General features: G+C 45.6%; 1 protein-coding gene across 1 annotated transcript in view; it reads right to left on the minus strand.

Moving 5' to 3' along the window:
- Positions 1-25,116, minus strand: part of TRPC5 (transient receptor potential cation channel subfamily C member 5) — a 94,238-nt gene extending 69,122 nt beyond the window's left edge. The window contains exon 1 of the mRNA XM_054839937.1: positions 24,638-25,116. The gene's annotated coding sequence lies outside the window, so the exon portion shown is untranslated. The remainder of the gene's footprint in view (positions 1-24,637) is intronic.
- Positions 25,117-27,310: the final 2,194 nt, after the last annotated feature.

Below are 27,310 nucleotides of genomic sequence, written 5' to 3' on the forward strand. Positions count from 1 at the left end.
ACTTAAGAATCAAACTCAGTTCTCGGTCTTCCGGCTCTAGGGTGCTCAATCATGTCAGTCCAGGACATCTACAAGGCCACCTAATGCTGGAGGATGGAAATCTTGGCACAGCTGAATTCTCTACTAGATGAATAAGCCATCGCTGCTGGACACAGCCTTACTGAGAGCCAGTATGACTCTATAAGCACAAGCTTGCCCAGGAAGTAAGGAGCATTGCAAAATTTACCACTCTCCATTCCATGTGCAAAGCACTTGATTTGACCTTGCCTTCTCAAGCAGAGGAGCACAGCTGCATGTGTGTTTCGGAGGAAAACAACAAATCATGACACTCCACTACATACATTTAAACCCATGGGGAGAGCCTAAAAGCCAGCATGTAACAGATGTGAATCATGTTGTCTTGGTGAAGAGCTGAAGGGCTCTCCCATACTCTAGTGATGAAGAACCTAGAGAGAAGACAACAATGAAACTGGCCTTGGTGTCAGGCTGAGCTCTACAGGCCTGAAACATCCCATGGGTTTCGCAGGGGTTTTGTAGATGCAAGGCTCCACCTCACCATATCTCTGCAGAATCGAAGTCAGCTAGCTGGTGGCCGAGGCTGGTATTCAGGATGGAAAAGGAAGATTTAATTTTGGAGAGATGGAAGGTTCCATTATAACTATACTCGTCCGCAGATGTAAGTAAGGAAAATTTGCAGGAAAAGACTTCTGCATTTGTTATATCTAACTGCTGTAGTTGAAAACAAAACTGACAAATTTGCCAGCACACAAGCCCTTCTTCACTTCTGGATTGACCTGACCATAGAGAAGAACTCACATCAAAAGCCTGACCATTTAAAAAGATGAGTTGTTTGATACTCCTTGCTTTCCTTTTCAAGCCAGCTATGAATTTTATTCTGTTCTTGCTAGGTTTCTCTATTGAACCTACTGCTTCAGCACTTGAGTCCTTCATAACGCTGGGGACAGGAGCAGACCATTGCTTCACAGGACAAGGATGTTCTCAAAAGGCTTTTTTCCATGGAGCTGCAGAGGTGGGCTACCACTGATTCACCGCTAGCAATGATCACCTGTAGCAGCCCAGAAAAGTTATTCTCTCTTTTGCCCCCAGTGGTTCTCTGTCCTCCATCTCCACCTGCTAAGCTTGATGTTCTCTTCAGCAGAACTGTATTGCAAAAAGGTATTGTCCAGACATTCAAGTTTTGTACATCTGTGACTTAAATAAGCTACTTTCTCCTCAATGGGAAACTTCTTAAATGTGTATTTTAGTGTATATTTTAGCTGTATTTTAAAATACACAGTGTAACAACATTTCAGTAGATAGATACACAGTCAACTACATTTTGTGGGCAGGCTGCTTAATTCATCCAAATGAGTAATGCCCTGAGTTTTAACAGTGCATGGGAAAACGCTTCTCTGGGAGACTCTGCTTTGCCATGAAGAGAAAGATTTGTACTCGCCTGGCTCAGCTCAGCATATTTCTGTTACCTACTCCTCCATCGCACATGACTTTGAAGGCCTCTTGCCTGAACAGGATGTGCTGGCGTCACTTAAGGGTAAAAATCACCAAGGAAAAAGTATTAGGAAACCTCTAGTTTGTGTTATAACCTTCATTAGCTTCAGTAGTTTCAGTCTAGTTACAGAGAAGTTGCAGCATTTCATATTAATCTGGACAAGCCCTAGATATATGGGCTTAAACCAGAATCCATTACAGCCTGTGAGCAAGTTGGTATGAGGCTGCTGAGCCTCATACTCTGGTAAGTGAATTCAAACAACAAACAGTACCCTTTCTTGGGAAATGACAGCAAAAGCTAATACCAAGCTTGCCTGAATTTCTCAAACAGTAAATTCATTCTACGCACACATGTAGAGGGTTTGCATTCCAGGAAAGCTGTTAATATGTTTGACTTCAGCGTGCTTTCTCTGGTCTCTGGACAGTAATAAACAGGACATCTACTCCTTGCCATTGTGATTCACACACAGCCTAAGCTGCCATGCAGAACACGGGCCAACAGTCATCCCTGGATTCAGGACAAGCAACATCCTTGTATATCTTCAGCTCCATCAGTGTGGTCTTTGCAGGGTCTAGGGAGCCCAGATTTGGTTTCATCTGTCCTGAAAGCAACACACAGCTTCCAGCATGCCTTAATGGAAAGGATGACAAACAACCTCTGGTGTAGAGCCAATTGCAAAGCTCCTATTTGGGAGGCAAAGGGAGGGGGGAGTATTGACCCATCCCTGGAATATTTCAGTATTACCTCAACGAAAATCAGTCTGGGCTACTAAAATAACTAAAATGACTTCCTGGTGATGGAATGGCTGCAGCACATGCTTGCAGCTACTATACAATGAAGTATTTACAGTTTCTAATTCTCCCACTTCTTTCCACACAGACATCACATAGGTGTGAATAAATAAAAATGTACTGTTATGAGCTTAAAAAAAAAAAAAGGGCAAAAAAATCGCCCTGGAATATATTCATAGTATGTATCTTTGCAAATCCAGACAGAACAGAAAGCTTATTTTGTCTGTCTGACGTCATTGCTCTGTCCCCTACTCTTTAGAGATGGGCTATCTATTCATTTTCCACCATCTAATAACAAAAAAGAGACGTCAACTGAACTGGGAAATACTGTCAAGCAAGCTGCCCCATTGTCTTATCTGCTAATGCAGCACTAATGTGGCATGGCATCATTATCATCTCTGTGCTCTATGGCCACTGTTTCTGCGCCTGCTGCTTGTAATCTCTAGCTGCTGCAGCTCTTGAAGAAGAGATTTTTTTGCCTGTTTCCCACTCACTCAACGAGCATTGTAATCATTTCTTCGATCAACAAGATAACCTGTGAACATCGTCTCTAGGAGAGCTGATGGCAGTATGGACTGTTAGACCTGCCTCAGCCTGGCTGAAGTGCAAGTAAACCACCCAGTCACAAAAGGAAAACACAAGATTATAGCACAGTTGCCGGGATGAGGAAAGGGCAGTTAGAGCAAGCTATAAACAACTAACAGTGACAGTTGTTCAGGTTCTGTTTCTCATCTCACTAATGGGTGGATTTATTAGTGGTTATCAGTTACCATTTCTGAACACGCTCTGTTGGAACAGTTTTCATTGGCACCCGTGTAAAAATACAGTCAAGACACAGCATATGAGGCAGCCGTCACCTGCAGCCCCCTGTGACCACAGTCTCCGGGGTTACTGCGCAGTAGTAACTCTAGCCTGGCTCCATTTTAGTTTTGTTCCTAACTTTGTCATTCAAACCAGATGGAGGTTCTTGGAAGGAAGAGGAAAAAATCATGTGCTCAATTCTCACATAAATGTTTCCCAATTGCAAAGAAAGTCTGGTTTAGACAATACTGTGTTCACCTGCAGCACCTTTTGGAGATGAAAAAGTGCAAGACCCATGAATACTGCTTCCCTGAGTTAATTTCCAAACTATGGTAAATATGGAGGGATTAAAAGCCGAATTCCCTGTAGCTACAGAACACTGGGGACAAGAACACAAGGAATCTGTGCCCCAAGGGCAGCAAGCACAGCACTTGCATTTCGCAGTCATTTGCAGAAATGGGACCAAAAAGAGACCTCCCAATGGGCAAGGAGCGGCTGCCCCACTCCCGTGAGGATGCTAGTGCCTGGCAGTGACACTTGTGTGCCTGCGCTCTGCAGAAAGGGGAGAAGCTTTCAGACATCTCTCCTTTCTAAAACCTTCACAGGAGAAAAAAAGATTTCTTAGGGGCTTCCAGACAGAGGAAGAAAATTCTGAAAAATCCAAATATTTGAGTACTCAGAGCGGGCGACTGATTTGAATGCAGCACAACTTGGCATGGGGGGATTACCTCTCCTTCACTAGCACCAGCCGACGCAGGGCGCAGTCCCCTCTCCCACGGCTGCAGCCCCGTGGCTGCGCAGTTTCCCCGCCACGTTGGACCCAGGCACACCTCGCCAGCGAATCCTGTAGTCTGAGCCACCTGGATGGTTGTAGGGCTGAGGAGAAACATTTCTACAGCAAAAGGTCTTGCTGAATGTACCGGTTTAAAATGATGGAGACTCAGATTGCAATGGTAGTGCAATCACAGTTTATCTCAGTCGTGATTTTGCACAAGTCAGGCCTGGTCCTAGCATCCTTCACTGCCACTTCTGTTGAGACAGTCTCAAATGACTGCCTCGGCTGGGCAGTAAAGCGGAGTATTTTATGGGGAGGTGGAAATGCCATACAGAAAAAAGAGAAGTCTTCATAGAAAGAAAGTGGGAGGGAGCTTCCCCTGACAATGATAATAAACAGAATAGTCTGCAGATAAAATAAAGAAGCAAAGCCAAATCCTAGTTCATTAAGATAGCTCAGGAAAGAGCCTGGAACTGCAAACTGGACAGTTTTTTGAAGACACACAGAAAGGCTGGAGGAGATAAAAACACATTCATTTAAAATGGAAAAATGTTGTTCTCGAGGGAATTAAGCATGCCAATCTAAAAGACACAAAAAAATGCTGCGCAGACATAAAGCAGCATGGAAGAGGAGTAACACTGTTATACTGCTTGTAAGTAAAGAAATGCATAGGACATGGATATTTGCTTCTATTGATGCCCTAATAAGGTTCCTGAATAACACCTCCAGTGCAAAACTTGCCTATTCACCCACCAGAACATTCTTGTAAAGTCAGAGATTTGGGTCAGAGATTTGTAGGAGTAACCATTTTATTTCTTAACCTTTGCACACGCACATTGTGCCCTTTGGCTACCAACAATAATAACACCCATCTCTTACATGGCTTTTCAGCCACAGATCTAAAAGTACTTTTTAAAAGACAGACAGCATTCATCCTCTCATTGTATGGATGGGAAACCTGCAGCAAACAGAAGTGAAGTGACTTGCTTCATCCTTTCATGACAGCAAGTGATAATTGGCCAGGATTGCCCAGAAATACACATATACATATATACGTATAGCTTAATACGCGCAACAGATCCTTTGGTGCCTACTGAGACAAGCACAATGCCAGAACAATCTGGAGTCACAATGCCTCCGGGAGAGCTGAGTCACTGAGCCCCATTAGATGTGAAATCTTTCCCTGCCCTATTGTTGCCTTCTGTATGGAGAGAACCAAGCAGGAGCTTTGCCCCTGCCCACACCTGCTCCTCACCTTGCAGTCAGCCACGGTGGTTAACAGGAATACCGCACTCTCTCTTCCGTGGGCTCAAGTCTGAAGTTTGCAGTCCTGCCCCGTGATCCTGCAGTGGAAGCCTGCTGGCACCCTTTTCCAAGCTCTCTTACTTCTTCTGGGGCCATGCCCTGATGGGGGGCAGTAGTTCTGTCCCATGAAAGGTTGCGCAAGAAGTGACAATAAAAAATGGAAATGTCCCGCCTTACTAGGGAAACACCTTATTTTAAATATTCCACAGGGCTACTCTGTCACATGCTGAAAAATCTGCAGGATACTATCTTGGAAATCAGTCCCTGGTCTTCCTAAGGGGAACTTCTCACATGGGTGTAGGATGCTTTTTTCTTCCTCTGCAAATTGTCTGCAGTATAACTTAACGCCACTTTTTTTTTTTTTTTTTCCTGTATTTTCTTTCTTCAAGATACTATTCTAAAATTTTCTCCCATTTTCTTTTGGATGTAATTTTGCAGTTTGCTTTCCTGTTCAGTTAAGTGTTCATTCAAGATATCTCAGCTTTCAAGAGACATCTGAGGTGAGGCTTGTCAGTTTTTCTTCAGAAGAGATTTATTTTGTATGCTCTTGGTTTTAGGCTCAGCTGCAGTATAACTGCAGGGGGTTCATGTTTAAATTGAGCTGTATTCCTCTGGCTGCAGGAGTGGGCCTATGCAAAGGAAATGCACAAATCCATAAATAAGGCTTGGCACGATTTCACTGCTCTACTTAATGCCGACATTTGCAAGCTCTGTTTTCCCAAACCTCTTGCTTCCAAATTCCTGCACCTGCTAATTTGTTAATTCTGTTTTCAGTGAGTTTAGACTTGCGTATTTTTAATTATGCTAATGAAGAATAAACTATTTAAAATACTAATGTTTTGCAAACTTTAAAAAGAAAACAGTTAACAAATACCTTGCCCCTGGGTCTGTCTTCACTGTTGGATTCACAGACTGGTCCAGGGCATTACTTTTACTCTCCCAGGTTCTCTTGAATGGATGTCCTGTCCTCCCTCCTGTCCTCCCTTTCTCTCTCCTCCTCCTCCCTCTCAGGTCTCTTCTGATACAGCTTCACTTTCCCCTTTTCTGTCTGATCTCTGCTGAGAGAAAGATCTTGCAGGAGAATGAAAATCACCCCTGAAGTGGTAATTACCACGGCTGTCTCTACTAGTTTTCTTTTCCTCTCTCGATACTGATCTCCTTTCCCCTCCAAGGCTCTGTAAAGGCTCTTTGCTTCTGGTTTCTTCCAGTGAGCCTTTGTAACTGGTGTCTGGAACCTGCTGGGAGTTACTGGGGTGCCACAGACCTCTGTCCTTGTCCTGTCCTTTGGGCATCTCTCGGATATCTCTGCCAGGCAGGAAAGTTATACTTCTGGCAAAGGAATGAGGCATGAGACAGTGTGTGGTCCCTACAAGGCAGTAGCTGTGGCCTCTCCTCCCCGTGCACCTACAATTTTAATGCACTGCTCTTCTGCTTTCCCTGAACATCGCTTTGCAGAACTGGTTTATGTTTTCCTGGCTTCTACATAAAATGTAGGTCAGATCATGGTAGACATACAGCAAAATTGTGATTTACTGCACATGAAATGAATAGCGAACACTGAACCTGCAAAGAAGAAAGGCAACTAATTGTTTAATTTACCCAAACGACATCTACGTGCAGAATGTCTTTGTTCTTGGCTTCTTGGGGTTTCTTCCTATATGTGCGTTCCTGACGCACCTTTAGCTGTGCTTTTTATATGCCTGTCTTTCCTGGATGTCTACTAAATCACAGATATACAACAAGTAGGATATCATTCTCGCCATTTCCCTGACAAGACAGCATTGTTTCTTACAGTACAGATGGCTTACAAGATACTGATCTCTGCCAATAGAGCCGCAATGCACTATCTGTAAAGTGACTCTGAAAGGAACTGTTTTGGCATTAAGATTGAGACTGAGGATAAACCACACCATGCAGTCAGGGCTAAGCAGGCCTGAGAAGGCCATGTAAGCAGCATCACTCTTAGCAGCATATCAAGGAGTTGTTTCACCCCAGGAGAGCAGTTTTCTTCAGGGTTGCGTGCTCTCCATAACTGCTCACAGTCTGCACGACTAGAGTACACTAGATTACAGTCATGCCATGCTTGTCACTTCCTTGGGAGTCTAGCCACATTTGCTGGGGTTTATTTTCAGCCCTGAGCTTTGGGAGTTCAATAATTACATGAGAATGTGTTCTTCTGGGGGGAAAAAAAAAAAAAGTTTCTAGCCTCTAGGGTGTGAAGTAAAGAGTGTGAGTCACTGAGTGAACTTCATTGATGCAGAAACCAGACAGGAAGTGTCCCAAATTCTGTAGGTTTAAAAATCTCATTAACTTTAAGGCAAAGTTTGCAGATCTAAGATATGGGGCAGAGAGGGGAAAAATGGGGCTTTGGAGCCCGTGGACTTGGCAGTCCTATATGGCTGTTTGATTTGGGCATGCCAGACCTTTTCTGCAGGCCGCGGCACTACCTTCTCTTTCCTGGCTGGGAAAAAACCATCATGGTCTGTGCAGCAAGGGATGTCTCTGTGCTCTGCTCTGGTACCAGGCAGGTCAGGGCAACGGTGGCATTTTGTGCACTGACTTACGCCCGCACACTTTAAGGATTGCCTGCTCTGCTATTTATAATACTAAAAGGGTGTTATCACTCAGTCAACACCGTGCAGAAACATCAGTGGGTACTCTCCATGAAGACAGTTTTGTAGGTCCATTAAATCCTGTCAGCTAGATATTATACACCCTTGTTCACATGTAGCGTGAGAGGATCCCTTTGACTCAATCAGATAAAACAGCCACCAATTTAACACCGCTTTTGGCAGACGAGAAATGCATTTCTATACATGCCTACTTACAGCCAAGGCCTGCTGAAGCTTCTCTACTGCAAGACACCTCTATTACTGCCATGCAGAGCTTAAATTCAGCTGAGAAAATATGTTACACACTAGACAACTTTATTTAAGCACAGTCATAACTGTGGCTATAGACAGAAATGCAAACAGCGTGTATATTACCAGACAGGCACTATTTTCAAATTTCTTTCCTTTTTCTTTAAAGCCCTGGGCCTAAGGGCCCTCCTCCTGCAAAACCTTGCTTGCTAACACATCCGGTTAGGGCTCCCTGCAAAAGAGAGAGTATCATCACCCCCATTTTCAAGGTAAAGAAAAGCAGGAGACACTACCAACTTTTGACTGGAAGTCTAAGGCCAGCAGAGAACCCCCTTCCCCTCCAGGCTCACACCTTAACCACTGACTGACAGCTGAACTACATGTGGGAGACTGTAGAGGAGAGTAAGGCTTCAGGGTAGCACAGCTGTTTTCCCTACTGATGTTTTCAGTAGAACAAGGCACTGGAGCAGCAGATGTATGGTGATGATGTACTGCTAGTCTCTTCTGACAGGTACTGTTCTCTCAAATCCTCGTTTTCTTTTGGCTTCCTCTTGCTTTTTTTCCTCTTGATTTCTTATCTGAAAGCTTCCACCTATGACGGCTGTGAAGAAACTCTGAAAATTTGGGTATCTGATGCTTAGACAGCTATGGGAGTTAGCAGACAGCCTGGGAAAGGAACAAAAGGCTCAGAGAGGTTTGAACAGTCCCATTCATCTCAGTGAGGGGCTAATTCGGGGGTGCGATCATCAAGGTATCAATGCTGATTGCAATTCCAGTCCTTATACAAGAGGGGAGATGGAAAGTTACCAGTTTGCATTATTTATCCTTCCTACCTCCATGCTTGGGTGATGTCTGAAGACACCTTCACCTAATTTGCCCCAGCTAAAAGGGGTTGCATGAACAAAATTTGTACAAGAAGTGAACAGAGAGGGAGTTATGCTCAAGGTGTTCATTGAAACACAGGAAACACACAGAGAATTTAAATAACCCTGCAAAGTGCTGGAGGGACCACTGCAGATGTCAGATGTCACTCAGACGCTGTTTCACCTGGCATATCTTACTTTAAGACTGGAGAGGCACTTCTACCTTTTGCTTGCTCAGTCTGACCCCAGTCCTGGACTCTGAACTACCTCCTGCTGTGAACACAGTGTTCACAATGTAATCCTCCCTTCTGAGAGTTATTTCCAGAGGAGCAAGTCTTTTGACATTGACTGGAGAAATGAGTATCAAGCTAAGATCCCCACTGTCTATCTACCTGAGGCTTAGCTTTCTGCAAACCTTCAAAGCTGTCAGGAGGGCTGGGGACGACCTCTGGGACGACTGCAGAAACAGCATAACCACGTCAGCCGAGTTTCTCACAGATCATCAGGTCTACGGCAAAACAAGCAGAATTAATGTGTGGGAAATGAGATTAGTCCCCAGCTCTGCTCTGACTTTGGCTTCTCATGTCAGTTATGTGAAGGGTCTGGTGGTTCCCACCAGAATTGAGTCTGTCTGTTAGAAAGTACACTCCATCAAATGCGGCAAAATAAAGGGTGGGTAAAATCCTTGAGGTGCCTGAGAGCTTCTCTGGGGTTGAAAAGAAATCAGGATTCTAGCTGGGAGTTTTAGCAGCAGCATTTGATCTATCTGACGGCCACATCCCAGTGACACAGCAAACTGGGGATTTTTCCACTGCCTTTCCGGTGCACCTTTGGGCACATAGTTTTTCTGATCTGCACTTCTCTTTGCTTCTCTCATCTGGTCTTAGAGTATATGGCATCACTGGTGGTGGCTACAAGTAAGCACACCAAGAGGCCCTGGTCTTGGTTGCTGTAACAGGAATGTATTCTGTTTCTAGAATTCATTTTTTGCCTTCCTCCCAGCTTCGATAACTTTCTCTCACTGCACAGCTCTCATTTTCAAGATACTGTCAGCACTGTTCTTTCCAGACACATAAAGCAGATAAAGTGTCTGATTAAAAAACAGATCCAAAAGGCTAAAGCCAGCTTGTATAACAAACAACTGGCAAAAATATTAAATGAAGACCTGGGGATTTTTGTCACTTACACTTTCAATGGGCGTGGGCATAATGACCATGTACAGTTCTATAATTTCAAGCTCTATGGTTAGTAATAATCCTATTTTACACATTTTTTTGTCCATCTAATTAGCTGTAAGCATTCTTGAGCACTGTCCATTAAATTTTATTACCCACAATCAAGTTTTCATAACAGAATAGCAAAAATGACTGCAAAAAGAGTATCCATGGAAGACATGATATGTTACATGCATCACTGCAAGGGAAAATTGGGATTTTCCTCAAATTCTGAGCTGTTCCTAGGTGGACCGCATGACTGATTAAAATCCTGAGCCTGATTTTGCTTGGGGGTACGTTGTCACAAATCTAAAATTAATTCTTTGACTCTTTAGAATAAACCTGCATCCCCACTGGCTCAATTACATACAGGACTTAATTTGGCTTCACTGAAAGTATTCAGGTCTACGGTTTTCTCAAGACCTTTTTCTGGTCCCTTTCTGTAACTATAATAAAGGAACAGGTTTATATTTAGTAGCTAGTTTCAGCTGGCACATAAATGAAAAAAATAAATAATTAATTTTTTACACTGATGAATTAAAGACAAATTCTTCTCAACGTGCTGAGGTTACATTTCCTAGGCCCTGAGTTCTGAAGTGCCATGATGGACCGGAAGTATCTTTTTGTTTAATGTTACAGTACTGGTAGCCTAGCTATCTTTCCTCAGCTTCTTCAGACCCTGTTTCTCTGAGATTTTCACCCCCCGCCCATCAAGTATCTTTGCACAGCACAGCACTCAAGTGGGAAGTTAGATTCAGCACCAAGTTTCTTGTGCCCTCCAGCACTCTGAAGAGCCCTTGCATTCTCTTTTTTTAGCTGGATTTTGCTGTCAATGAACACCTCTCTTCAATTTTATCTAAAATACATTAGGCCAGTTGCTTGCTATTTCTTTCTTGTTTGCATACCTTTGGCCTAGCAGGTCTGGCTCCTTCCTTCCAGAGGTGTTTTCAGAGCTACAGTTCAGGTCCATCTTTACTGATTTCTGATCAAAACACAGTAGTGTAGACCTTACTACCAGCAAGCACCTCTGACAACCACAAACACTGTTCTCCTGTACAGAACCTCCAGCCATAAGGGCTGCAGAAGTTGAGCTGAACAGCCACATACATGTTCTCCAGCTTCCATACAGGCAATATGTGAGCATGGAAAACTACAGGGCATCAGCCACACGCGCAAAGGGTTCCCTGATGTTAGGTAGTGGCAAAGTTAGCTATCCACCTATTTGGCTCTATCTATGTGAGCACAAGTACCACCCTTCTCCCCACAATGAGCAAGGGATGCTGCTGCCGCTGCTCATCCTAGCGTTCCCAGGGCAAGGAACTCATCCGCTCCTTGTCAGCCTTTCTCCTTGCAAGAGAGGTGTTTCAGCTGGAGTGAGAATTGGTGCATCTCTTAAATGTCTCAGTTCAATCCTATGCACTCAAGAATTTCTCCTGTCTCCTCAAAGTCTTCTACAATTAATTCATTCCATGTCAGCTTAGTAACTGTCCCCTCTGGATGAATCCAAGTACTTTTGTGTTTGTTAGAAATTAGTTACTTGAACACACAGATTGTTTTTTTGCCCACTAGTTGCCTCTGTATTTCCATGGGGAGGATGAATGATGAAGGGGAGGAGGGCTCTACCCATATTATCATCGTGACTACAGCACTTCCCTCTGCCCTGCTTTTGCTCCAAGCTCTACCCTAAAATAAATAAAGGTAGTGCTTGCTGCTGACCCGACTGACCCTGGCACAATGTTGTGCATCACACTCTGTGCTAACGGTGTCACTGTTGTTCTCATTGCCCCCATGATGCCTCTTGCAATGGGAAGGAAGGCACTATGGTTCTTGCACCTCTCCCCAAGGCCAGGCCTTGAGGCTCCAATAGCATTTATTCAGAGTATGCAATTTGGAGGGATTCCAAGTTGCAGATGCTTTTCTACCTCAAGTCTATCTTTTTCCTCCTAGTACTCTGGATTTTCTTTCATCCCTGAGGTGTCACAGAACAGTCCACCCTCGCTCAGTCATGGATGACTTATTTTCCTTGGCAAAATCAAAATGTTTTGCTAAGGGTATATTCTGGGCCTTGAAATAGGGGTTTTTTCTGTGAGGATTATTGCCCAGTTTCCCTTTATTTGTGCTTTGAGTTTTCTGTGGTGCTTTGAATGACAGCAACACTCAAGCTCGCTCTGAATGCGCAAACAATGTCCCACTCGGTTAGTGAGACGCCCTCTGAAGCCAACAAACCTGCTCAACATATCATGCTAACGCTAACACCAGTCCCAAACCTCTGCTGACTTAGCCAAGATGCCATGCATTGCCTTCAAGGGGAGCTACAGGAGTGAGGGGTCTGGGTGAAAAAAGCTGGACTCCTCCAAGAATTCCGCTCTATTTCATGTGAGCTACTGAGTGTCCTTGTAAATCCTTAGCAGAATGGTCCAAGCTGTTACACAGTGACTATTGCCTGGTGTCTGGCTATACTAGTTCCACAAATGTTAGTTGGCTGACATTTCAGGTTGAAAAAGTCAAATGCTATCCATATGTTTCCCAAATTTCATTCTGGACTTCAGTTTTCTATAAAAGAAAATGAGGGGCAGTGATAGCTCTAGGGATACTGCACTCCTGCCAAGGATCCTACAGTTCGAGCTGCCCCAAAACAGGCGCAAACACTGCACCAGATAATGTCACAGATAGTGAATGGAAAGCTGGCATGAAATGTTCAGCATACCTCAAGTATGCTTGAAGCCTCCTTAAAGCCTGAAAAAGGTGAAACCACTCAAACAAACCAACAAACGAACACCATCCCTCCCTGGGGAAAAACCCAAGATTGCCCACTCTGGTTTGTGTAGTGTTTGACAAGAAGTACGCTCCCAAAGCCACTGCACCAGCCACTGAAGCCAGCCAGCCTCCTAAATCTGTTGCTGACAATGAAGCTGTTTGTTTGTCATCTCGAGGCTGAACAGGAATGACATTTCTGTTGCAGTGCAGTAAAAGGTTAGCACTTGCATAAGCTGATAAATGTGAAGTCAAGGTGACTCTATGTATTACATTAGCATAGGACTGCAAATCCTTAGGGCACACAGAGAAGTCTAAGTAAGCAATATAAGCAACTACGGCATTGCAACTGAAAACGTCTCGGGGAAAATCCTCCCTTCACACGCATAAAACGCGGGACAAAATCTCATAGTGTGTTTGCAGTCTGCTAGGCTCAGGGCAAAGACACAAAGCAAACCAACGTGAAGGTACAGGGGATGAATATTGCCTGTTAACATGGGAGATACCTTTTCCATGATACTATTACTTTCCATTAAGTGGAACAAAAAGACCCAAGTTCTGCAAACAGTGTCTCATTGTAACGCCTGCACAATTGGATGAATAAATCTGTTTTAATTAAATACCTTTTTTATAGTAGACTGTAACAAAATATTGTGAGAAAGTGAGAAGCTGATAACTGGCTTTGAGATTTCAAGTAACCTTTTCCTAATTAAGTCTGTATATATTTATATGTCATCTTAGTGCAAGAAAATACTTAGAGCTCTTCTTTTAACTTACTTTTCCATCTTCCCTTCTAGTGTTAGTTATTAATTTACTATGTTCTTCCTTCACATTACTTCAGCCAAAGCAGAGCCAAATTGTTTCAAATGCATCTTATGTATTCTGAATTTCATTCTGCTTATGCAGATTCACTTGTCTTGCTGACTTCAGTGACATAATTCCTAATTGCATGGGTAAAACTGAAAAGAGAAGCCACTATTCTGGACTCCTTCCTGCTTCGTTACACTGGGCTGATGCCATTGACTAGACTCACCAAATTAAAACTCTCCTCTAACTCAGCAGGGAAGGTATTGCAAAGCTTTGGAAGCACATCAAAGTATCTCCATGCTTTGCTTCGCGTTTCATGTACCACCGATGTAGTCTATCACATGCTGTTATTGAACTTCTTCAGCTCTCAGCCCCAAAGCCTGCTATGTTTTGAGTTAGTCTCACTTTTGGGCTCTATCTTCCCTACTCAGCACCCCCAAAAAAAGCAAAAGAAGAGAACAAGTGCCAATTTAGGAGTATGTCTCTATCCATATGTCACCAGTGCCTTGCAGGGCTTGGATACGTGCAACAGGGGAGCTTTAGGACCAAATAAAGCACAAATTTGCAGGACCATCTCCTGGCACCTTATATATCTGTATGCAGAAATAGGGTGTCTTGGTAACAGGAAACATTGGAGGGTGCTCTGCAAAGACTGTACTGACATGACCCAGGAGGTTTAGGTCATGGTATCTTCCTGGGCTGTAACAAATACAAATAGAGTTCTTTACTGAAACAATCACATGTGGTTGGGTTCTAGTATTTCCTATGGGCTGAATCTATATTTTTCTGCCCCGTAAGGTCTCCCCAGCTGCCCAGATATGAAAGGCACGGTCAGCAGTGCTACAAACACATACTGGGCCGGTCTAATGCGAACAGATGACTGGGTTTCCACTAGGAACAGTCCATTTCTTTAGTATTCATCAGTTCCCATGGACTCGGACACTCGTGCAAAGTGCAGTCATTCTCCATACATCTATGAAAACAGAGATGGTCAAACTAAAAAAAACCTTTTGGTATTCAAACACCCCTCTGTGTCTCCAGCATCCCCATTGCACAGAGGTGGTCGGCCTATCTAGGCTAGAAAAATTCTGCAGCTGGAGGAGGCTGTTTCCACAGTTCATTTTTCAGGTGCGAGAGGTTCTCTTTAGGACCAGCCTGGTGCTCTTGATAATGATAATTGATCCATATGGATTCAACAGGAGTGTTGGATAAAAAACAGTAGATCAGGCCTCTGGATCCAAACCAAGATAAAAAGAGAATGAATTTAAATGAGAAAAGAGTAGGTCTACTTATGTGTTGGTTAATTTGGAAACAAACCAGTACTTTTGAATAGCATCAGTTATCCATGTTATTTATAAATGATCTTTCCTATAAAAGACTGAAGAGCAGACCTGCCCATATTCTTCACTTTCCCTATTTGCAGATTAGAATTCAGTCATTTTCCCCCTGCTTTGGGCTGACCTTAGCAGCAATAAGATTGACACCTATGTAATGGAGAAAAAAAGACTGCCCCACAGCTTGATCTATTCATCATCCAGCAAGACAGAGACAAAGAATCAACCTGGACGCTTCTGCAAACTTCTACAGGAGCTTCTTCTACAAACTCACTTGCTTGGATCCTCCATCTAAGAGTGCTTCATAATTATTTCATAAATATCCTACTTTATGTTCCTTTCTTCCCAACTGCCAGTCTCATTTTAGTGCTGGACATGTTCAATGTTGAGTTTAAGCTGTCATAATGACACAATGTGCGTGTGTGCAGCTGCACCACTGCTAATGGTCTCTTTGTGGGAAGCAGGCTGGGCTTTGTGCCCCCCCCCCATCTGACATCTCAGTTTATGACTTGATTCCCCATCTAGTACTCACAAAGGCGTATTGTATATGTTGAGACTATAAAAGATGATTAAAATGGGAATCCATCCATCACAAAATCTACACAGCATGTTGGTATCCCTCGTGTAACCGTGTTACTAGTAGCACACTGTTCCTTTGCTTCTGAATTAATAAACTGAACTCAGTGACAGCTTTGTGGGCACAGCATCAAGGAAGCTTTGACTTCTCAATCTTGCATCATCATGGGCATGCTGCTGTGTTTCTCTTTCCTTGTCTGTAAAATGGGTGACGATGCTGCTAATCTATCCTAACTCCATGTTAAGAGGCTCAATCCGTAAAGCAGATTTAAACAGCAAGTGCAATATGGGCACAGTATTAATACCATTTAACATACTCCACGTTTTCCAGAAATGAACAAGAACTAAAAGCATAATTCGATTTCTTTTGAACTCTGCATTCTCTTCGTAATGCTTCAACATTTAAGCATAGGAACACGCTACGGACCAGGCCTCACTGCTTTGTGACTGCACACTGCTGTATGGCCCAACGTGTACCCACTCATGCATGGTTATCACTTGAAAAGGGAGGAAACCCCGTGCTGTAATGTGTGCAACAGCACTCAGCTTGCCAGTACTACCAGCATTTGAACAGAGCAGGCTCTCAGGCTCAAGCATCAGTGTCTGGATCAAGAAGAGCCACATCTCTGGCTGCCCAAATTTCCCTACAGGCACCACAGAAAGTGAGAGATCAGTCTACAAGCCATTGCTGGCAAAAATGTGTTTGGCCAAACACCCAGGAATACCAGAGCCATTTGTAGAACCTGGATCAGGGTCTGAAATGCCCATAAACAACAACAAAATCCATCTAACAATGTAGTTGCTGTGAATAATCTGGCAGCAGTGATTTGACAGGTGTTTGTGATCTTATCCTGGTTCAAATGTAGGAACAATCAGGCACAGGATACTCTCACAGCACCACAGCCTCAGCACTGCAAGTTCGGCAGCTAAAGGCCTCCAGCCAAGCAGAATAACCAGATTAAAAGACTCTACAAGAGCACTGCCATGAAAGGGGCTATGTAGCAGGACTGCAGGAATCACATCTCTGTGCCTCTGTCTGGAGCAACTCCTTAGTTCCCTTCACCTCAGCCTGTCACAGTGCAAAACAATGCACTCAGCTTTTATCCAGCCATTTGTAACTCCATGCTTACCGAGGGCTGAGCCTGAGCACAAGCTCAAACTCCTGGGCTGAGTCAGCCCCCATTCTGGGAGGGACAGAAAGATGCTTCTGAAGAGGTCACCTTCACAAGTCGCCTGCCACGCCGGTGAAGGCAGGTGTTCCTGCTCCACATACACACCTCCGGTCACTGAGGGGAAGCTCTGCATGCAGAAGCAGGAAAAAAAGAACAGCTCTGATCCTAAAAAAAGCGAACACACAAAACAGCCCCGAATGGGCCTGCTCTGCATGGGTCAGTGCCACAGGGGAGGGAGATTTCTTTCCAGTTGTTTTTTGCAAGAGAGAAAGATTAATCCAAATGTGCATGGGAAAGTCATGGCAGCAACCCTGCTCCTTCATTACACCCCAAATACTTCACCCTGAATTTTGTGCCATCAGATATCGGGCTTTAACAAAGAATGAAAATAAGCCATTGAGAGAACAGCGAGAACGTCTGAAAAAAGCCCAACATTGTTCTTCAAGCCCAGATCCAAAGCTCAGTAAAGTCATTGGGAATTTTTCCAGTTCCCACTGTTGTTTCTGTGCTCACCTCGTAGGTCCAGAGGGTCCCTTCAGATTTCACCAGCAATTCAACCCACAGCCAGTCCCAGGACTGATGGAAGAGGACAGGCAGATTAGAGCCACACTTCCCTTCAGATTTGGGAATTCTGAGAATTGAGCTTCACCTTGGACTGGAAATGTCTCTGAGCAGGGACCAAACAGAGCTAATAGCTCTGACAAATCTGATCTTTCTTCCATACAAGAAAGACCAAACAGACTTTGGGCCAGGCCCACCCTTGTGTTGGTGGCCTTTCCCAGCCTTTCTTTTCTTTCCCCAGCCCTCTGCTGAGTGATTTAAGTACCAGGCTCTTGGCTTCTCTATATGCTCCATTTTGCATAAATAATTACAAACTTTCATGGCTTGGTGACTGTTATGTTTGTAGGCTGGAGTGACATTTTGGGAACTTATAAGATTTTTGTAGGAAGACATTTTCTGTCTTGTTCCATTCATGAGTACATTCAAATCTTTGGCAAATCAGAAGACAACCCAGAAAGATCTGCTAGTATTTGTGCCACCTGACCCACTCCATAGATGTATGGCCAGTATAGATGAACTATTTTTGACCGGAGATTGGTCGGAAACCCTTGCATGAAGAGCTAGAAGACTTCTAAAACACCTCTTCCTTTCATCCATTGCAGCATCCTGTATGTATTACTTTCAGCCAAGCTACTCTTCAACTTCTTTCTTTTCCCAAACTATTTCAGTCAACCAGGGGTTCATGTGGCTTCTGTGGACAGCAATGGGTTTATTTTTGAGAGGGGTGTCTACCCTCACTAATTACATTTTGTGCCAATAGCTAATGTGATGGCTTGTTGACTGCTGATATTCATACCCATGTCTTTGACAGGCAAGGCGCCCACTCACCAGCTGCTCAGCCTGTTTGATTAGGTTACAGACAGGGTGCAGGGAAAACTGCAGGAGATAATGTGGAAGTGAAGCCATTTCGTGTGTGTGCGCAGGCGCGCGTGCTTGCAGGACCATAACATACCGCTTCTTGTCACCAGCTCTTCATGTAATCTTAGTAGTGTGCGTGTGTGCACACCAGCATCAATCCCTGTATATGGTGAAGAAGTAAGGGGAGCTGGAAAGATATCATTTCAAACTTGGCGTGATTTCAAGATCAATAGAAACCCACAGACAAATGTCAGAACATTTGCCCTAACACTCCATAAACACGGAGCTCCAGGTTTAAACAAAGATGTGCATTTTAAGGCATACACTTGTTTTAGATCTTGAGTCTGAGAAGCCTGAAGCCCTTTTCCCAGCTATAGAGCACACCCCTGGGCTGGGTTCAGCTTGTGCCCCTTATCTATGGCACAGAGGGTTCTGTCAGGAACAGTGACGTGGCCGTGTTGTATCTATCTCCTGTTGTGCATCCCCCTGACAGCGGGAGCTGGCAATGGGGTGTCAGCCAGGACCCCAGGGGAGCTGCTCTCCCTGCTGAGGAACCAGGAGGCTGCTGGAGAACAGGGCTGCTGGCTGGGCAGCCCTTTTCTCTCCAGCCACCCCTGTGAAGCCGCTGGGCACAGTCAGCTCCAGATATGGCCCTCACCGACTTTGCCAAGAGTGAGGTTAGTCTTTGTTTTCTTGCTGAAGAAACAGGGAAGCAAGTTTGCAGGAGAAGCAAACTTAGGAAGACTTTTTAGGATTCTTCAGAGACTCAGTCTGCTCTTCCCAAATGAGGATCCCCTGATGGTGTTATACAGGAAAGAAAGATCCAGGTAAAGGATTTGCACTACAGTCTTAAATATACCGCAGGAACTTCACATCTTTTGTTGAAACATTCTCTGTGTTCTCCTGCCCTCTTCCTCCTCCCTAGATCAGGCTTTCCTTCCTTCGCCAATGTAACCTCTCCCTCTCTTGCAGCAGATGCTTCTCTTTGAAATAGCCTTCCTAGCTGTACCTTGGGGACCCATCTCACAGCCCCTTGTCCATTTATTCAATGACTGTGTCCCTGCATCTAACTCAACCTCCCAAGAGAAATGGGTGAACAGTCAGTGACAAGGCACCGACATCCTAGGAATCTTTATTCCTCTTGTTCCCATTAGGAACAATGTTAGGGCATTAGGGCAATTTTATAAACCTGGAGGTCATTCCACCTGGAAACTTTCAAATACCCCAATACACATAATACTGATATTTCCATTAACTGCAGCTCCGGGCTAAGTAAGAGATCAGCACCTCCATTTCATAATGCAGCACAAACCAGAATGAACAGGACACAAAGACTGAATGAGAGAGTGGAATTATTTCATCTTCTTGTCCCAGACAGAGCCCCGAGCCCCAAATGGCTTCATCCTCTCACACTGCTTTGCCAGTAAGGCTTCACACAATGAAATTCTTGCAGCTTCCTATGTTAATCCATTAATACCTGTGAGAGCAGGCTGAAATCTCTACTCTGGTTATCATTCTGGAAACAAAATGCCCAGTAAACACTATTCCATAAGCTCTGTTCTTCCCTCTTTATTTTACTGAGAAGAAAGTGAATTGCTGTTTTAGCAAGCTATGTGTGTTGGTGCTGGGAGAACACAGGAATAGATTAGACCCATGGTCCTTCTATTCCAGGATGTTATCTCTGGTGATGGGCAGCAGTCTGTGTCCACTGCATTTACAGTGACTGTTCCCTTCTGCACTCTCCCTGCATCTGGCAATTCATAGCGTAGAGAGCCCGAGGTTACATCCAGACCATCATGTTTCCTACCCACTCTCTGTTTGTTGTGAACTCATCTCATCTTTTTCAACCTGCCCATACTTTTGCCCTCCACAGCATCCTGTGGTAATGAGCATTACAATTTAATTAGCAGACATGACAGGAAACATATCTGACGCTATTCAGGTGCTTAAGTCAATCTTTCCCAAACAGGGAATCGGATTCCTCTCTAAGGATGCAAAAGGGATGTAGGTCATGTGAGAGGGGCCAGGAAATTGCTTCAGTTCTCACTGGAACATGTTCACTGCACATGAAGAGGGAGAGAAACTGAGAAGGGAGAAGGGAATAAGGACAAAGTAGCTTCCTGACTTGAATCTAGAGACTGAGTTGAGAATAAATAATACATGTCTAACGATCTAAGTCTCCTATCATGGCCACTGTGACCAACCTGTGACCAACTGTGACTATATAAAACCTGATATAAAAGAAAATAAAAAATGGAGAAATGAGCACTGAGGTCTACCTGCTACTCATACACATAGAAAAATATACCTTGTCTCTCCAGTTCCTCCCCTTCACAGCCATCATCTCATAGAAAACACTGCAGAGATGCCATACCTGCGGCCACACTTCACTCTAAGGACTCCTCATTGCTTTCCAAGACAGGAAGTCTCAGAAAGAGTACAGGTTTTACATTGAACAACTCCACACAGCAACACAGCATCCTCTCTTTACCGTGATGGTAAAAGTGGCAAAAACAGGAGGCAGGTTAGCCAGCAGGGAGGCAGAGCTCTGGGGAACTGATCCTTGTGCAGCAGAAGGGGACCAGCCCCAGCTCTCCTCATTTCAGCCCCAGATGCCAGCACATTTCTTGCTGCCCCAAGAGGGAACTTAACCTAACTTACCCTGAAAACACACTGAAGCGTAATAGCACAGACAGCTGAAAGGGATAAAAATCCTGCCCCAGCTTTCCAGTGACTGCAGTCTTCCACACACAGAGACAACTCCATCTTCCTATGCCTTTTAACTGCACTGGGCCTGGGCATTCAAAAGAGGACCTGACTGGCAAGATGCTCTGTTGCAGTGATTTGTGCTTACCGGTCATTTCCCTTGGCAGGAAAAACAAATGAGAATAGCCTTTGCCTTGCTCTGATTTTGTGCTAGAGACTCACCTCGCTAAGAAGAAACCTACAGTTGTTTCAGAGCCACTGACTTGCTCTGGTACTTCTTAATCTGAACCACAAGCTGGGTCTGGATCCTTCTGCAGTTACTCCTATCAATACCACATTGCTATCCAGGATTTTGGGTTCGGAAACTTCCAGGAATCACTTCCCAGCTCGTATTTTTCCTGAACTGGGTATTGTAGAGACTACCAATCAGTCACTGGCAGCGTCCTGCCTCTCTGAGACAGGCAGTACACCTGGTTCCCAGCTCTCATAGCGGGGCATTTAGATGTGCCCAAATGCAGCTTTTGACATGAGCCCGCTCGCCTTTGTACCAGACTGTCAGCCCAAGCAACTGGAAAACTCTGCTTGCTTGTAATACTTGCATTTAGGCACTCACTTCATACAGGTTCCTCTCATTACCAAAGGTAAAAGACTGTGGCAAATCCAGTCCAGAGTTTTTGGTGGTTGAATCCTGCCGAACTCGGTGATCCTTGCTGATCATGTCATTATAAATGTCTTATCCTTGAGGCTGGCTATTCTCTGCTCTCTCCTGTTTTTCTTTCTCTCTCTCTAGTCAGAAATGATTTACATGTTTGTTTACTCTGAGCTACATTCATCTGAGTCATTCAGCAGCCCTCTACCCACAATCATATTACAGCAAATTTTGAATTGGAGTCTCAGTGAGTGACTATTATGCTGTTGTGAACATGAGAACAGGGGGCTAAATTCTGGGATGGATTCTGCCACTGGGTTTCAAGAAGAACTGACCTTTGCTACAAACATGCCAAAATTCAGCAGGATCATAATCCCCCGTGTTCTACATTACTTCATAAAGAAAGAGAAACTCCAGGCAAAGAAATTACTCTATATTTACACCAGTGTAACAATTAGTAGGATTTGGCTCATTTCGTACAAATTATACTACTGTACTTGTAGGAATAATTTTTTCTGTTTCAAACTAATTTTAGCCACCCTTGAGTGGTGATTATCGAGCTCTTCCATCTGTTGTAGAAAAAAATTATTTGCACATAGCTTTTGTGAATTTTCTCCTCTGAGGTATGTTTTCAAGAACTGTATCTCTCAAAAAACAATGTAATCATATTATTAGCAAGACTCATAACTCAGCTGACAGTACCTTGTCTATTAAATCCACAACATGAAAAGACCTCAGAAATGACGTTCTAAGAATTTTTTAAGGTTGTCTGAAAATAAATCTTTGCAAAAAGCAAGCTAATCAAGGAATTTTGTGTCTTTCATTACCTCAAATGCAATTTTGAGTAGAAGCTATTCAGAGATTCTACCAAAGCAGATGTTTAAGGAAAATAACAATGCCTTTTAAAAAATACATTGCAAAACCAATGAGATTTCAATATGCTAGAATGAAAGCAATCCACATCAAAATATAAAGAATTCTCTCAGAATACCAGTAATAAAAATAAGGAATTCTGTTAATGTTCAATGCACTTGCAAGATAAATTAAAGCTGATGAGAGGTTAGTATCAAACTCAAGTCCTTTTCCATCTAGTTTCTTTTCACAGCTTAAAAAAACAACAACAAAAAAGCAGCACCTGGACCTTTTTCTTTACTTTTAATGCTAGAAATGTGCCCTGTAGCAGTATTTGAGACATAGTTCTTGCCCAGGAAGACTGGCTCCTAGCTGACAGTGTATTGATCATTGCTATATCTCAGAATAAAAGTACAACCAGATGGAACAGCAAAACCACCCCATGGAGACCAGCGGGCTCACAGTGGGCCAGTTTGATGTCATGGTCAGGATAAGCTCTTTCATGTCTTCATCCACCACTTAGAGCTTAAACGGTCTAGGATGAAGTGTTTCTCCAGCTTACGATTACTGCCAAGTTATACGCAGAGAAACTGGGGGCAAATATTCATGGACAGAACAAAGAGTGACATGTTTGATAACATCCAAATGTGATTTTTTTTTTCTTTTCTTGAGAAATGATACTAGATTTCTTTACAGGGGAGTATCACTCAAGAAAATAGTTCCTTTAGTCTGCTTCGGAGTTTGAGAAGACATTTGGCTACAGTTTCAATAAATTGCCTAAAGATACCACTTTAACTTCTGAAAAGCAGTTTTAAAACAGCAATACAGTAATTTGCATATACACAGTACTTCCCTGGCTGAAAAGTGTTTTCAAGGGCTTCTGAGTAGCTTCACGCAGCCCTGAGAAGCAGTAACACAGGATAAGCCATATTTTACGGAGAAGGCAAGCAACACCGAAGAAGACTGAGAGACTTGCCCAGGATCAAGAAGGATGTCCACAAACCAGAAGTAAATAACCCTCCTCAGATCTTCTCCCACAGGGATACGCGCGCGCGCGCACACACACAGAGGCACTGTAACCACATGACCATCCTCTTTCCAAAAATCTTTCCTTCCATCTCCTCTTGCATTCTGCACAGGGCGCCGCATTACATAAGCTTGCTTGCAAGGAGGTGCACCTGACACAAAACTTAGGGTTTACATTCGACCAGCAGGAAGATGAAATATTTTTTATAATGCAGTGGAAAAGTTAAGAGAAAGTGATCAAACGGACTGGAAGTTCAAAGCGACATTGCTCCCTTGCAGCAGCAGCAAGAATGCAAGACTTCATACATGACTGTTCAACCATGTTACCTAGAGCACGTAGAATTTAATGGAAGACTTGCACATTACCATATTCATAACCATGACTAACAAATCTGTTGTCAATGCCACCAAAAATATCACACAAGCAGAATGTTTTTATACCAAAGAGACCACTGAAGTCACGGCTCTATAGTAAACAAATGAACTTACAAAGAGTCTTGAAAATCAGCCTTGACTTTTTTTTTCGGCTGCGGAATTTGATAAACTATAAACTGCAAGATGTCCGATAGTCTGTGGACCGAGGGGATGATAAACGAGGCATTTCTTCTGCGACCGTCACAGCGGAGAACAACCCTTCCGATATCACTGTTACCCTTCCCATTTTGAGGGCTCGTGGGTCAGCGAGACCAGGTCAAAGGATACCCTAATTAATAATTAATTTGCATTTGTATTTAACCCCTACATGTGAGGCTGCCAGCGGCTGATCCGGTACGCGCCCTACGTGCTGTCATTTAGCGCAAGGACAGCTACAATTCAGCACCGTCCCTCAGGCTGCGAGTCCCGGCGGTGCCGGCAACTCCCGCGGGGAAGCGCGGCCCGGCCGCCCGCCCGCCCCGGCCCTGCTGCACCGCGGCCGCTGTCAACTTCAGCGGGAGAAACCCTCCGAGCCGGGGCAAGCGGATGCCTTGTGCCTGCGGGGGGGTTAGGGTGATGTAGAGGAGCGGCCCCTGTCACACGCGGCTGGTGTGCGGCGCCCGAGGACACGGGGCGAGGGGGAGTATTTAACAGCCGCGGCTCCAAGTTCGGGCAGCGCCAAGAGGGGACCGAGGGGGCTCTCGGCCTCGTCCTCCCGCCTGGCCCCGCCGCCGAGGGGCCGCTCCCCGCGCAAGGTGCGCGCCCGCCTGCCGCCCCGTCCCCCTCCCGCCCCGGGGGGGCCGCTCACCTCCGCGCCGCTCCGTCAGGCTCTACATGCCGGGGGTGCCCGCGGGCCCGGGGCGCCGGGCCGCGCCGCTCATTTGTAATCCGCTCCGCGCCGAGCGCCGCGGGGGGGGGGAGCCCCCATGCCGCCCCGCCCGCGCTGCCCAGCCGGTGCGCCCGAGGCGGGCGCGCTACGCCGCTGCCGGCGGCGCGGAGCTGCGGAGCCGCCGGCAGGCAGGGCAGGGCGGGCGCGGCATCGCGCTCCTCGCCCCGGCAGCGGGCAGGCGCCGGGCAGGGCTGCGACCCGCGTCCAAAAAAGCCGGGTCTGCGCGGTGCTCCCTGCCGCCCCCGCCGCCTCCGACCGCCCCTCGGCGGCAGCCGGGCCCGAGCCGGAGCGGAGCGTCGCGCCCAGGCACACGCAGCGCCCCTCGCACTCCCTCACAGGCACACGCCGCCCCTCACGCGCACGGATACATCCTCCCCTCACACACTCGTAGGCATACAGCCGTCCCTCGCACACTCACACCCATACACGTACACCCTCCCCTTACACACTCACAGGGATACAGCCGTCCCTCACACACTCACACTCATACACATACACCCTCCCCTCACACACTCACAGGGATACAGCTGCCCCTCACACACTCACACTCATACACATACACCCTCCCCTCACACACTCACAGGGATACAGCTGCCCCTCACATGCTTACACTCATACACACGTACTGCCTCCTTCTCTTTCACCCCCCCCCCACACACACACAAACACACGGACACAGACTCCCCTCTCACACCCACACAGTCATACACCCACACACACCCCCCCACACATCCACCCACCCACACCCACAGAACTACCCCCCCACACACACACCCCCCCACATCCACACCCCACACGCACACCTCCACAAACACCCACACACAAATCCACCCCAACACACACACACATCCACACACTCCCCCCCACACCCATACACACCCACACACCCCCATACATGCACCCATACACACACACCCGTACACACACCCACACACACCCGTACACACACCCACACACACACACACTCCCTCACACCCCCCAGGGCCTGGTCTGGGTGCGACACTGGGCCCCCCACAGGCTGGGCCTGCAGCAGGGAGGCTGAGGGTCAGCCCTCTGGCCCTCTGTCTGGCGCTCTGGCCGTCTGTCTGGCCCTCCATCCCTCCATCCTTCTGTCCTTCCACCCCTCCATCCTGGCCTCTCCTGGGGTGGTGAGAGCTGCTGGAGGGGCAAGCGACCCTGGCCTAAGCCCCCTGACACAGGACACCCCCAACGGCCTGCCTCAGCCGCACCCAGCCATATTCCCTGCCAAGCCGTTAACTCCTGTCAGCACACCATCGTGATCCCGTTCAGTGACCAACTCCTGACTTCAACTTTCCAGCCATCTCAGGGCTCTGAGTTCATCTCTCCACTTCCCAGGCACTTTGACACATGGGTGTCTAAATCTATCAGATACCTAAGAAAACCTCATAACTCATTTACTGACAGACTGAATCCAGGGAAATCCAGTCTGTACCTTTTCCCTGGCCAGGAAAGCTTTCCTCTGGTCAACAGGAGAGCCTTTTTCTCTCTTTCCCTCCTTCCCTTTCCCACTGACTCCCCCAGGTTATACTGGTTATACTGGGGTCCACTTCCTCCCTTTCTGCACTTTTAAATGTTATTTACACCAGAAGAGAGGAGCTCCACCCACAGCATTTGCAGCAATCCTGCCTTCACCGTCACGCTGTGATGCTGCCCGCGGCCAGACCTGCGACGGGGAGGATCGTGCTGTCCCAACAGCACCCGTGCAGGAGCACGTTGCGTTTCTTCCTCTGCTCCCCCATGCTAATCCCCTGCAGTTCTGTCACAGGCACAAAATCTCAGCATTAAATTATTTTTCCTTTGTAAGCACTATAATTGCTACAATGAGCCTTTCTTACCACTTTACGCTTGAAACCGAGACTTGACGCTCAGGAGTTTGTAATTTGCCTTATAGACACGTCAAACCCGTGTCCTGCCCTCTTTAATGATCAAAAATTGTTGCCAAACTCCCCTAAATTTTGCTGCGATATTATTAAAAGATGAATAATACGTACGAACGCTCTGAACTCGCTGCACTTCGCCAGCACTTTTCCTAAGAAAGCACTTTACTAGCTACAGTCTGTGCACAGGGACCACTTTATCTGTCACAGAGATGTACCCACCTATAAGGTGTAATGCAACAATGGCTTTAATGGGGGACAACAACATTGCGTAGACAACAATGGGCTCAGCAGCGTGAAGTGCCGGAGCCTGCCGGCAGCCACGCTAGGAATGCACAAGCTAAATCGGTCAGAGCATCGGGACGAACGCTTCTTCCCCTGCAAAACAGTACTAGAGTCGACTCAATATTTTATCACTGCAAATGTTTAGAAGCCCTCCTTGTCCTCCGAGGTACTGAGTAGCGCTGAGTAAATGATTCAGAGCAAATAATTTATTCAAAACTTCTGCCTGCATTTTGTGTCAGTCCAAGAACACAAAATGATTTTCTTCCTGCTCAGATTCAGTCAACCCATGCTTAAGAGTTTGGGTTTTAAATCCAAGGACTGGGACATGTGACGTGTTGCTGCAGGGGTTTCGCTGTGCTGTATATACGTGTATGTGCTGAGTGGGTGCAGTTGGCTTTGTAAATGACAT

Source organism: Grus americana, chromosome 12 (assembly GCF_028858705.1).
Source record: "Grus americana isolate bGruAme1 chromosome 12, bGruAme1.mat, whole genome shotgun sequence".
In the NCBI taxonomy this organism is placed as follows: Eukaryota; Metazoa; Chordata; class Aves; order Gruiformes; family Gruidae; genus Grus; species Grus americana.